General features: G+C 36.8%; 2 pseudogenes; one reads left to right on the top strand and one right to left on the bottom strand.

Annotated features, from left to right (window-relative positions):
* Positions 1-617: 617 nt before the first annotated feature.
* On the bottom strand, positions 618-2,482 carry LOC132624034 (premnaspirodiene oxygenase-like; annotated as a pseudogene).
* Positions 2,483-2,675: 193 nt separating this feature from the next.
* Positions 2,676-10,608, top strand: LOC132624422 (premnaspirodiene oxygenase-like; annotated as a pseudogene).
* Positions 10,609-14,885: the final 4,277 nt, after the last annotated feature.

Genomic DNA, 14,885 nt, shown 5'->3' with positions numbered 1-14,885 from the left:
TTTTTGATATTTTTTTAATATTAAGTTCACTTTTTTTAAAAATTATAAATATATGTTGGGCCCGTGCTGGCACGGGCTATGGTATCTAGTTGGCCCAACGCTGTGTGCTCGTGATTTTGTTATCTGCACATGACATTAAAAAGGTTTTAACTTTTTCTTTTTTTGTGGTACTTGAATCCAATTTTATTTCTTTTGTACTCCGACATACATGCATAATATTAATGAAAATAAAGAATAGAAGAACAAAAGGTAATATAGCATCATTTGTCACGTACAAAGTTACCAAACTATAAAATTCAACTATAGTTGGCTTGAGCATCTCTTCGTGCAAACAATTTTCTTTTCGCTTTAGCTGCGGTAAAGATATTAACCAGTTCATGACACCAAGATCAACAAAAAATCAAGAATCTTCTTTTCTCCTATTATTATTAACCTTGCTGCTGATTGGTCAAATGCAAACATTTAAATACATATGTAAAAGAGAAAAACCTTTATTTGTAATAAAATACCCCAAAACAATTATTGAGTACACCAAAGATGATATAAAGTAGAACATAAACCAACTCTAGCAGACACTATAGGTCGAAACTTCGAAGTTTTTCTCAAATAAAAATGACCTAGAAGCAGTAGCCAATTTCTGATTTTACCCTGCTTTTTATTTCTACAACGTCTGAATAAATTCAAGGATTATAAGGAGTGGCAATCAAAACAAGATCATCCTTTCTGGTTGCAGAAATTCCAGATGACTCTATCATGTCCAAATTTTCATGACTTTGTCCATTAGGGAGTTTCCAATCGAAGTGATAAAGCAATTGAGCTAAAGGTTGTCCAACATTGGCTAAACCAAATAACATTCCCGGACAAATCCTTCTTCCTGCACCGAACGGAATAAATTGATGATGATTTCCAAGAAAGTCAATAGAACTATTCTCGAACCTCTCTGGCGAAAAGCTTTCAGGGTCATCCCAACTTTGAGGATCTCGTCCAATTGCCTATGCATTAACTATGACTCGAGTTTTGGAAGATATATTGTACCCATCAATCTTTGTATCCTCCATACATTCTCTAGGGACTAACAGAGGAATTGGAAGGTGCATCCTTAAAGTTTCTTTGATTACTAACTTCACGTACTTTAACTCATCAAGCTCAATTTGTTGAAAACCTTTCTTCTCCTTCAAGGCTTGTCTCACTTCAGCTTGTGCCTTTGCTAAGACACTTGGTTTCTTCATCATTTCAGATAATGCCCAGATTATAGTTGTGGAGGATGTTTCAGATCCAGCAGAGAACATGTCCTACATGATGAAGAAATAAGCATAAAACAGGTAATTAATATGCAAAACATCTACATTTTCCGGCTATTAGGTTTCTGGCAGTCCAAAAAGGTTATTATCCCATAAAATAAAGGCTTTTTTCATTGGCTTATCGGACAAAATTAATTACGGGCGCTAGCCAAAATATACAAAATGTATACATTGATTATGTATATTAGTATATTTAATATGTGTGTGTGTGTGTATATATATATATATACACAAAACATGTACATTTGTCGGCTATTAATTTTCAGGACGGTTATCCCATAGAATAACTACGAGTTTAAGCTATAACGAATTCACACTATAAATGCAATTGATCGTTCATAGCAAATTGTTAATCTATCTTTCAAGTTACCATATCAAGGTTGATCTACAAAACTTACGACTAATATTGATTTGATATTGTCATCCATTATAGGAATTTGAACTTCTCCACTTTCTCTAACTCTTAGCAAAACATCAATCAAATCCTCCCCACCAAATTCACCATTACCTTTTTGGCCATCTGCCCGATTCTGTTTGTGCCCATTCACTACTTTTTCTAAAATTTCATCAATCTTATGATGTGCCTCCACAAGTCTCGATTTCGAACCACCAAGGTCATGTAGCATTTTCCATGTAGGGAAAAAATCAGCAACACTAAATCCACCTGCCAATGATATTATTTCCCTCATGAAAATTATCAATTTATCTTGGTCGCGACATATTTTTCCCAAAGCTGATCTACAAGTTACCGAACTCGTAAACCAAAAACTTTTGTCCGTAAGGTTGACTGGAATATCTGGCATGGTTCGTATAGAAGAAACCATCTTTGATAGCTCATCTTGACGAATCTAGCTAAAAAATTTAACCATCTTAGGACTCAGGAGTTCGAGAATGCAAATTTTACGAATTTGTCTCCAGTATTCACCATAAGGCGAAAACGCTATGTCCGTACTACCGTAGTGGACGATGTCAGCCACAACAAGTTTTGGCCTCGTTGCAAAAACAAGGTCATGAGTTTTTAATACTTCCTTTGCCATTTGTGGAAATGAAATGATGATGGTAGGAATTTCCCCGAGTTGTAAGTGCATGAGCGGCCCATAGCGTTTTGCTAGATTTTTTAGGCCATGATGAGGAAGTGGACCTGCCACTGCCAAATGATGTAGGCTTCCAATATATGGTATTTCCATGGAGCGGGAGGCAAATTTAGCTTTTGTGTTTTTCATTTTTGAATAGAAAAAAAGATGCTAGAGAGAAAGAGCAAAAATGCAACTAAGTTAAAGGATTGAATTGTAACACCCCGTATCTTAGAACAAAGGTTAGACTTATATCATTAGAGTTTAGCAGAGAATTTGAAAGCTTGTGCGTTTTGCGAAAATGGTCAACATGCCTACTTCGAGCACCCATAACCCTAATGATATAAGTTTGTGCTCGAAGTAGGCATGTTAACCATTTTCACAAAACGCACAAACTTTCAAATTATCTGCTAAACTCTAATGATATAAGTCTAACCTTTGTTCTAAGATACGGGGTGTTACAATTGATGAGTCGTGAAATTACGCGATATTCGACGCTAATTCCTTAAGCTTTTGTGACTCCTTAAGCACTTTTGTTGTTACTTTTTGTGTTTCTATGTTGTTTTGTAGGAAAAGATGCCCGAAGAGCATAAAAGAGCAAAATGGATCAAAATGGACCAAAATGGAACAAAATAGAGCAAAACAAGCCAAGTAGCTGAAATGAGTGATCGGAAGATACCAAGTGAAAAGAAAGTCAAAAAAGAGGTCAAACTGGACATTTTTGCAAAACTGTCAAAACTGGACAGTTTTGCAAAAACGGGACAGATTTGCAAAACTGTCAAAAAGTGGACAGTTTTGCAAAAAACGGGCAGAATTGCAAAAACAGAAATATGGGGGCAGATTTTGACATTTTTTGGACTTGAAAAAATTGGGGGGAGCTACAAAAGAGAGGCTAGGGCAAAACATTTTCTATCTTTTGCCATTTTGCAAGCTTGGAGGCTAGGGTTCATCTACACCACACTTTGGGGTTGAAGATTTGAAGATTTGGTTGAGCATTTCTTAAACCTTTAATTCATTTCTTCAATCTCTTGTTTTGTATTGTATATCTAAGTGTGTAGTATTTCATTTCAATACTTGAATCTTGTTTATGAAAATATTCTTGATTAAAGTTTGGATTGAATCTCTTGTTATGCTTATGTATTGAATGATTTTTATTTCTAATGAAGTGGGTTTATTGTTTTTCTATTAACTCTTCATGCTTAAATATCTCCTAATGGTTGCAAACATTATTTGTGCCTAAGCACTTTTACTTTGCTTGAGAAAGAAAGTGAAAGTTAGGAAAAGAGTTTGATAGCAAGGATTTGGGTCATTAAACCCATCTAATAACTTGAGCTAGAGATAGGATAGTTAACTTGAGGTTGAATTGATTGTGTTTAACATCACACTCTAAGGCTTGAGAAAGCTTAGAGTGAAATTCATTGATTTGGTTGAGAAACTTTCAATGAGATTTTAGAAATCATTATCTATTAACATAGACCCGCTCTTAGTTGTAATATCATAAAATATATTGGATCGTTACTTGAGTGTAATTTCCTTTGTATCCATGCTTGTGGCCATTGATCAATTTACTTGCTTTCTAGGTTAGTTTATATATTTTCGCATTAGTCATAAATTTCTCAAAAACCCAAAATATCATCTATCGTTTGGCAGAGCTTAGTTAGTAAAAATTCCTTACTTTCTTAATCGCCTAGCACATTGTTCCCTGTGGGATCGACCCCGACTCATAGTTGGGTAAATATATTGCATACGACCGTGTACACTTTCTCTTTGAGGAGTGTATTTGGACGTTATCAAAAATGGCGCCGTTGCCGGGGAACAATTTGGCGTATTTAGGTTAGTTTGGGATTTAAGCTTGCTTGCTTTGGTCAAAATTCGTAAATATTAGTGTAGTTGTTTTCTTTGCTTGATTTTATTTTTATATAAAAAAAAATAAAATAAAAAAAAAACTGACCAGTTTTGCAGAATTGCAAAACTGTCCAGTTCTGAAAAACTGTCCAGTTTTTGCTTCTGCAGAAACTGTCCAGTTCTGAAAAACTGACCAGTTTTGCAGAATTGCAAAACTGTCCAGTTCTGAAAAACTGTCCAGTTTTTGATTTTTGCAGAAACTGTCCAGTTCTAAAAAAAAAAAAAAAAAAAAAAACATGGCATCTTGGAATGAAAACGAAAATGGGTTTGATGGTTGCAATCCATATTTTGATGACCCATGTCCATATTGTGAAGGACCCCACTTTTGGCAAGATTGTGAATATGCTCCCGGGAGAGAGATGTGTGCACCGTCTCAATCCTATGATGAGAGTATTTGTAATGTATGTGGTGGCCAAGGTGGACATTGGGGTGATTGTCCCAATTATTTTACTTCCCCTCCCCCAAGTTGTTCTAACGAAAATGCGAGTTGTGCTTTTGAGTTTGACAGGGCCAACAACATGACAAGTGAAGGACAAAGTGCCGGATATGAAGGCATCATGGCAATGCTCCAAACATACTTAGATCGAGAAGCTAAAATGGAGGAAGAGCGAAAGCTCCTCCAACAATCCGTTTTAGAAAATGGAGAAGCCATGAAAAGAATGAATGATTCATTGGAGGATGCCAATTCCTCAATTGTCATGGAAGTGTCAACTCCTCAAAATGAAATGGTTGAAGAAGAGATTTCAAGTTTACAAGATGAGCCCGAAAATTCGTGTGACCACAACGAAAGTTGTGAAATTGAAGAAGTGGTTCAACTTGAAGAAGAAGAGCAAAATCTTGAAGAAGAAATCTCCAATTCTCAAAAAGAAGAAGTTGAGGAAATTTTGAAAAGCATAATGGGGAGGAACAAAAACTATGGGCAAGTCTTGACCAGATTGTGGGAAGAAGTTCAACATGGAGATGATGAAACTATCCAAAAGGTATATCTCACCATGGATGGATTTTTACAAGAGTTGGACGACTCTCACAATGAAGAAAATTTTGACAAAATGGAAATTTTGAGCCAAGATTGGCTAATGAATCAAGCTCAACAACTTGAAGCCTATGGAAATCACCGTGAAGGCATTTCGCGGATGATGGAAGAATTTCTGAAAATGCATGTTGAGCAAAGTCAAGAAGTGGAGCTACTTGAAATTACTATCCAAAAATTGGAGGCCGAATTGAATGCAAAGATTGAGGCATGTGATGCTCAATATCAAAGGGCCATGGATTGTAGTTTTGAGTTGGTTTCCAATGAAGAAGAGGTCAAGATTGATTTTGATGAGCTAATGGCGAATTGCCAACCTACCAACCCAAAAAATCGAAAACACAAAAGCTAAATTTGCCTCCCGGTCCATGGAAATTACCATTTATTGGAAGCCTACATCATTTGGCAGTGGCAGGTCCACTTCCCCACCATGGCCTAAAAAATCTAGCAAAACGCTATGGGCCGCTCATGCACTTACAACAAGGGGAAATTCCTACCATCATCATTTCATCGCTGCAAATGGCAAAGGAAGTATCAAAAACTCATGACCTTGTTTTTGCAACGAGGCCAAAACTTGTTGTGGCTGACATCGTCCACTACGGTAGTACGGACATAGCGTTTTCGCCTTATGGTGAATACTGGAGACAAATTCGTAAAATTTGCATTCTCGAACTCCTGAGTGCTAAGATGGTTAAATTTTTTAGCTCGATTCGTCAAGATGAGCTATCAAAGATGGTTTCTTCTATACGAACAATGCCGGATATTCCAGTCAACCTTATGGACAAAATTATTTGGTTTACGAGTTCGGTAACTTGTAGATCAGCTTTGGGAAAAATATGTCGCGACCAAGATAAATTGATAATTTTCATGAGGGAAATAATATCACTGGCAGGTGGATTTAGTGTTGCTGATTTTTTCCCTACATGGAAAATGCTACATGACGTTGGTGGTTCGAAATCGAGACTTGTGAAGGCACATCGTAAGATTGATGAAATTTTAGAAAAAGTAATGAATGAGCACAAACAGAATCGGAAGATGGCCAAAAGGGTAATGGTGAATTTGGTGGAGACGATTTGATTGATGTTTTGCTAAGAGTTAGAGAAAGTGGAGAAGTTCAAATTCCTATAATGGATGACAATATCAAATCAATAATAGTCGTAAGTTTTGTAGATCAACCTTGATATGGTAACTTGAAAGATAGATTAACAATTTGCTATAAACGATCAATTGCATTAATACTGTGAATTCGTTATAGCTTAAACTCGTAGTTATTCTATGGGATAACCGTCCTGAAAATTAATAGCCGACAAATGTATATGTTTTGTGTGTGTGTATATATATATATATACACACACACATATTATATATACTAATATACATAATAAATGTATACATTTTGTATGTTTTGGCTAGCGCCCGTAATTAATTTTGTTTGATAGGCCAATGAAAAAAGCCCTTATTTTATGGGATAATAACCTTTTTGGACTGCCAGAAAACTAATAGCCGACAAATGTAGATGTTTTGTATATTAATTACTTGTTTTATGCTTATTTCTTCATCATGTAGGACATGTTCTCTGTTGGATCTGAAACATCCTCAATAACTATAATCTGGGCATTATCTGAAATGATGAAGAAACCAAGTGTCTTAGCAAAGGCACAAGCTGAAGTGAGACAAGCTTTGAAGGAGAAGAAAGGTTTTCAACAAATTGAGCTTGATGAGTTAAAGTACGTGAAGTTAGTAATCAAAGAAACCGTCACACCCTAATCTTACTAGGGTGTGATGGGCACCCGACCCCATATTCGGAGCCGAGCGAACCCGCTGACTCTTATTACATACATAATCTCTTTGGACTCTTATATTCAAATAAATGAAATACATAGTAAGACTTTCAGAGACTTTCTTTTCATCGTGCTCAAATCAAACAAAATCTGTAATCGTATGGAATTTATAACATAACGCAAAAAGACACATCGGCTGATGGAGCCGCTTACAAGACTGACATTCTATACCCACGACTCTGTCTGCAAAGTCTCTAACTTCGAACAAGACATCATAGCATAATACTCTGACCCGGCAACACTCCAGGGCAAATGGAGCTTGCCAACTCCGCTGGAACATCTTCTATAATGACTTCTACTCATCTGGGTGTACCTGCGCGGCATGAAACGCAGCCCCCGAAGAAAGGGGATCAGTACGGAATATGTACTGAGCATGTAAGGCATGGAATACAGAAAACAGAACCATAATCGAAACAAGCAGTACAAAAGTAAGTACATTATTCAGAATACCAAAATGCTTATTTTTCAAACACAAATCATGTATGCCGAAGTCATATGTCAGAAGAAGTACAGAAGGTAAGTAGCTTATCCAGAATATCAAAATGCTTACTTTTGAAACACAAATGATGCATATCAAAATCATGCATAGAGCACAGGAACATGGTCGCCACTCCTGTCTTTGGCGCCATAACACATCATACTCCAGAAGATTTCATATCTCCGTAACATCTCCGTAACACATAACACATCATAACATATACACGGTACCCGGCCCTCTAGCGAGGGACCCGGGAAACCGGACACATCATACTCCATAACATATACACGGTACCCGGGAACCGGACACATATACACGATACCCGGGAACCGGACACATCATACTCCGGAATATATATATATATATATATATATATATATATATATATGGAACCCGGCCCTCAAGCAAGGGGCTCGGTGAACCATACGCACGATACATACCGGCCCGGGACTCGGTGAAGGAGGCAATGACACATGCACGAGCAGAGTAGTGAAAAACTATATGCATATCAAATAAATTTTAAGACTCGATGGGTTCGTACATAAATCGACACTTGAGAGTCATAAACATGTTTCAGGTCGATCCGAGTTAGTATGAAAAAGTTATGGACGTTTTAGTACAGAACCTTCTACGAACGTTTCAGAAGCTATTTTTGGAAAATCAAAGTAATAATCATATCAAGTACCTTTCGAATCGCTATGGATCAAATCAAAGTAGAACTTTCGGAACCATACACACGTATCAGGACATAGCAAAACAGTTTTCGGAAGTCAAGAACGTTAGCCATCATAGTGGCTCTAAGAATAGGAGTTTCTTGAAATCATACATATGCTTGGTCTGTTCGTATCACAAGGATCATGCCAAAAGAAAGAAAGGGTAAGCCTTACATACCTGTCCCACGTCCTATTAGCTACGCTTATTCGTCCAAGCTTGCTAGTCTACATTCAAGAAGATTTACATAATCATTAGATTCATTGTCATACACTTGCCTTAGCTTCTCAAATAAATTCACTTATAATCTACCGAAATTTCAGCAGCATTTCCCCTGTAAATACACCATCCCCGAGAATCTAACTCGGCCAATTTATCAAAAACAATCCGAGAATCCAACTCGGCCAAATTATCAACAACAATACCAAAAATCATATCTCCAACTTCAACAATTATTTCAAAATACATTCTAACATTAACAATCCTTTCTACACAATTCGACGGCATTTCATTTATACTCAATTCAATCACATATAATCAAGCCAACATCAATGCTTACACATTCAAATACTTGCCCAAGACCCTACAAACACAATTCAAGAATACTTCAAACAATTCACATAAGGTTCAAACAACCCAACCAACATACCACTTCACCCGAAACTTTCCAAATTCAACAAGAACAATAACAACACATTTCCTTCCTTCAAATTCATAAACTACACCAACAATCTATACATTAACAACTCCATTCTCATCATTATGAGAAACCATACTAATGTCACATTAACTTCTTCAACAATGCCACAACAATTACAACTTCATTTCAAGCCATCAAATCTTCATTTTTATCATGGAATTCACAACCACAACAATCAAATTACTAAATAAAATCAATTCATCTTTTCTACACAATACAATCCCATTCGGCCACCACCAATATACACATATTTCATCCGTTTCTACATGCTACAATACTCACAAATCATCCATAACACAAGTAAAAGAAGATTGAACACATACCTTTCTCCACACATCTCTTCACTCGGCTAGGTGTGTATATTTGCACAAATGAATGGTTTTATTGCTCCAACAACCACTCCATGTTAAAGAGGACGTTCCATTTGGTTGAAATACTAGAAGAAAATAATTTTTCTTGGTCAATTTTTCCATGTTCTTGCTCGGCCAAGCATGGCCGAATATGGCTTCTCTTGTCTTCTCTCCAAGTTTCTTGAATTTTCCAAGTGGTGAATATGAAATATATGACTAATTAGTCATCTTTTATACACATATAATATGCCTCCATGTGGGCCAAGGCCCACACCTACCTTGGCCGGCCACTTGGGCCTATTTGTTTCAAGAATTATAATTTTTCCAAAATCAACTTTTAACCCCAAATTTTTCCTTAATATCTCCATGAGCCACCTTGTGAATTTTCCTTTCTTAATATTTCCACATCAATAATTTTCATGAGCAACTTGTATATTAAAAGAGATCAAAATATAGCTTTGCCCTTAACTTCTCGCAATCATCTTGAATTATCTGAACGTACAAAATACGGGCTATAACAGAATTTTTAAGGATGCACCCTCCAATTCCTCTGTTAGTCCCTAGAGAATGTATGGAGGATACAAAGATTGATGGGTACAATATATCTTCCAAAACTCGAGTCATAGTTAATGCATAGGCAATTGGACGAGATCCTCAAAGTTGGGATGACCCTGAAAGCTTTTCGCCAGAGAGGTTCGAGAATAGTTCTATTGACTTTCTTGGAAATCATCATCAATTTATTCCGTTCGGTGCAGGAAGAAGGATTTGTCCGGGAATGTTATTTGGTTTAGCCAATGTTGGACAACCTTTAGCTCAATTGCTTTATCACTTCGATTGGAAACTCCCTAATGGACAAAGTCATGAAAATTTGGACATGATAGAGTCATCTGGAATTTCTGCAACCAGAAAGGATGATCTTGTTTTGATTGCCACTCCTTATAATCCTTGAATTTATTCAGACGTCGTAGAAATAAAAAGCAGGGTAAAATCAGAAATTGGCTACTGCTTCTAGGTCATTTTTATTTGAGAAAAACTTCGAAGTTTCGACCTATAGTGTCTGCTAGAGTTGGTTTATGTTCTACTTTATATCATCTTTGGTGTACTCAATAATTGTTTTGGGGTATTTTATTACAAATAAAGGTTTTTCTCTTTTACATATGTATTTAAATGTTTGCATTTGACCAATCAGCAGCAAGGTTAATAATAATAGGAGAAAAGAAGATTCTTGATTTTTTGTTGATCTTGGTGTCATGAACTGGTTAATATACTTTTAACTTGCAAAAATTCCACCAAATTTCATTCTTTAGGATTTTGATGGCGTGTACTTCCATCTGTTCTCCCGGTGTAGAGATCTGAATCGTTGTCCCTTGAGCTGCAGGTAGAGTTCTTAATTGATAGGCTTAGTGGAAAAAAACTAACCCTCAGAATTCAATTGACCAATAAATTTTGATTTGTGGCAACAAGATTAATTTGGCACCATATGCATTAATGTGTAGTTTCTTAGAATTTATGCCTGAAGTGGGAAAAAAAATTAGAAGTTAGCCCAAGAGATGGACTACACAGTGAGAAGACCCATTTAAATTAAGGCTGAGCTTATTAAATTTTAATTCCACATAAGTCGTCAATAGTCCTCCAACATTACTTTTGTTGTGATAATAATTAGCTCTCTTCAACAATAATTGCTTTAATTATCTGAAGCAGATCCTGTTTTAGTAATTCCCCATCTGTCCACACGTGAATTTCTGCTCTTACAAGGGCTCTGTTTTCGTTTATTAATTTACCAAGTTGAGTGCTATGTTTTTATTTCCTTCCCCATTTGTTGCAAATGATACGAGAAATAATTACACCAGCTATTTTTTTGGGCGTTGTACTGAGTGTTCCTTTAGGCATATTTCTTTCTGCCTGATGAAAATGAGTAATCGTAATGTTGCAGGTTTTCAACACGATTGTAGTATGGACACGTGAGAAACGAATTCCCATATTTATGATCCTTGACAAACAGAAAAAGTCACATGATAAGAATGTCAAACGCAGTAAAATCTATGATCATGTGACAATGGCCAAGAAAAAAGCATTGTTATTGCAGTAACACCTCCAAAATTTAGAGGCAACAATCGCCTTCTTGCAAACACAAATAATGTCAACATCTTATGCATGGTAATCTTGCTATTAGTGCCTCTTGTTCTTGTTCTATTTTCAGAATAGGTTAGAATTTCAAATCTGCTATTTCTTTCTTTTCTCATATATCTCATATATATAAACAACGGTTATGCCTGTGTTATCTGTATGTGTATAAGAAGTGGTTATGCCTGTGTTATCTGTATGTGTATAAGAATAACTTTTCTTTATAAAAAAAAGGGCAGCCCGGTGCACTAAGCTCCCGCTATGCGCGGGGTCCGGGGAAGGGCCGGACCACAAGAAAAACTAATATTAGATCCAGCTTGTCCCCTCCTTTCTTTTATTTTAAATGTTTTCATGTAGTGGTTACTGGGCGCAAAGGGAAGGATGTGGTTCATCTTTTTGGGTCCTCGTTTGAATGTGAGGAAATACTTGAAGTTCTTAAATTCAGCTCTATTTTGTCAAGAACTGCATTATAAAGTGATTAGTGCTATTTTGGTACTTCGAGATACTTGACAGTTTACTCCCTCGAAAACACCTTTTGCATTAGTTAGGCATTTTTTCTCAGTGAACCCAAAATTTGATATTATTAGTTACTCAACGCTAATTATTCACTTACCTTTGTCACATGATACAACTATTCGAATTTGATCCTTAAACATGGCCTCATCTCTATCATATCATAGCAATTATAGTAACTAACTGCATTCAACTTTGTAGTGACAGACTATGTCGTGGGGGTCATTTGAATTGCATCAAGATAATGCCAGCCTATTCCCTTTGATATAATAAAGGAAATAAAAAGGACAAGAAAATGACAAGGAAAACAAAGGATAACTAGATTGACACAACTAAAGACACAATTTGACAATCAAAGTTCTATAATAACTAAGGCCTTCAAATTGTAATCAAATAGAGCACCAAACTCTTGGGATGACCTCAAGCTTGTGATCCCAAGCAACCAATTCTCTCAACAAGGTTTACAATCAAAAACTTCATAAGCTCTCTACTCTCAATGAGTTTAGTAATTTCAATATTCATCAAAATCTAACTTAGGAAATGTTTGGACAAGTTATTTATACTAGAAAGGAAGACAACTAAGTTATTACAATTTTATCCTTAATAAAGTGAGGGTCTTGTTTGGTTGGTATTCCTCATAAATGAAACTTGAAAATGCTAGCCTTTAAGTAATAGTCTCATTGCAAGTATAGTCATCTTCAACATTTTTCTCCAATCCGTCCTCCCATGCAATCATCGACACTTGAAATCCCTGGGAGGGCTCTAGAGTGTACTAAAGTATGTCCCTCTTCATGAATAACCCTTGCATTGCTTGAAGGTCACGAGCTTGGCTCCTTGTGAAAGGCCTTGATGCAACTTGGGTTGTATCATTCTCCCCTTCTTGAAAATAATTTGTCCTCAAATTTAAGGGGTCACCATCATCCACATCCATAAGAGAGAGATCACACACATTGAAGGTGTTATGGACTTGATATTCCGAGGGGAGATCAATCTTTTATGCATTGTCGTTGAGTCGCTCAAGCACCTCAAATGGACCATCTCCTCTAGGCATCAACTTGGTCTTCCTTTTGTTGGGAAAACGCTCCTTGCGAAAATGTACCCAAACCTAATCACCCGGTTCAAGCACAACTCTCTTGCGGCCTTTGTTTGCTCTCTTGGCCGTCTCCTGATTCTTCTTCTCAAGGTGAAGTCTCACTTTTTCATGCAACTTCTTCATGGCCTCAGCCCTTTTGTTTCCATCTAAATCCAAAACACTATCTTGAGACAAAGGGGTTAGTGGATTAAAATCATAAACAACCTAAAATGGAGACATTCCAACTGTACTACTATGAATGACTCTATTATATGCAAGTTCAACTAAAGGCAAATGAGCTTCCCAAGATGCTAATTTTCCCTTAACCATGACCCTAAGCATAGAACCTAAAGTCTTATTCACAACCTCGGTTTGGCCATCAGTTTGTGGGTGACAAGATGTAGAAAACAACAATTTAATCCCAAGTCGGTCCCCACAATTCCTTCCAAAACTGGCTAAGGAACTTAGAGTCCCTATCACTCACTATGGTTTTGGGAATACCATGCAATTTGACCACATGTTGAACAAACAAAGATGCAATGTGAGATGATTCATCAATTTTATGACATGCAATAAAATGAGTCATCTTTGAAAAATGGTCAACAACAACAAAAATGCTATTTTTGCCCCTTTTTGTCCTTGGCAAACCCAATATAAAATCCATTGAAATGTCAAGCCAAGGCCTTTGTGGGGTGGGGAGAGGGATATACAAACCATGGGGAAGGAGCCTAGACTTAGCACCACGGCACTCAATGCATTTCCCACAAATTTTAGCAACATCCCGACATATATTAGGCCAATAAAATTGCTCCACAAGAATTCCCAAAGTTTTATCAATTCCAAAATGTCCCATTAATCCCCCATCATGTACCTCCCTCACAAATAATTCCCTCCAACAGCTTATGGGCACGCATAGTCACTTGTTCTTGAACAAGAAACCATCAATTTTCGAATAGGGAGTAGAAGACCTATCCCTAATCCATCTTTCCTTTTCCCATTCTTCGCAATCTTGAAAGATTTTTGCAAACATAGGGTCTTCGGGATACAATGTCTTCAAGCTTTCAAAACCTATCAATTTGGAAGACAAAGTATTTATCAAAACATGTTTTCTAGACAAGGCATCCGCCACTACATTGTCCTTCCCCTTTTTGTATTGGATTACATAAGGGAAAGTTTCAAGAAATTCAACCCATTTGGCATGTCGTTTGTTCAACTTACCTTGGGCCTTAAGGTGTTTCAAAGACTCATGATGAGTTCGAATAACAAACTCTTTAGGCCACAAGTAATGTTGCCAATTACTCAAATCTCTAATACAGAGCATACAATTCAAGATCATAGGTGGAGTAATTCAACATCGCACCCTTAAGCTTTTCACTAAAATAGGCAATGGCTTTTTGGTCTTGCATCAAAACGGCACCAATACCTACTTTACTAGCATCACATTCAATTTCAAAGATTTTATCAAAATCGGGTAATTGCAACAACGGTGCAGAGCTAAGCATTTGTTTCAAAGTTTCAAAAGCCTTTGCTTGCTCCTCACCCCAAGAGAAAGGCTTATCCTTTCGGATCACCTCGGTCAAAGGAGTGGCTATGGTACTAAATCCTTTAACAAACCGCTTATAAAAACTAGTCAATCCATGAAAACTTCTCACATCACCAATGGATTTAGGAGTTGGACAATTCTTAATAGCGTCTATTTTGGATTCATCAACCTCAACGCCCCTTGAACTCACAACAAAACCCAAGAAAACAACTTCATCAACACAAAAAGAGCATTTAGCCACATTAGC

The sequence above is a fragment of the Lycium barbarum genome, chromosome 12 (genome assembly GCF_019175385.1).
Source record: "Lycium barbarum isolate Lr01 chromosome 12, ASM1917538v2, whole genome shotgun sequence".
Taxonomy (NCBI): Eukaryota; Viridiplantae; Streptophyta; class Magnoliopsida; order Solanales; family Solanaceae; genus Lycium; species Lycium barbarum.
This window is presented reverse-complemented; position numbering and strand designations above follow the sequence as displayed.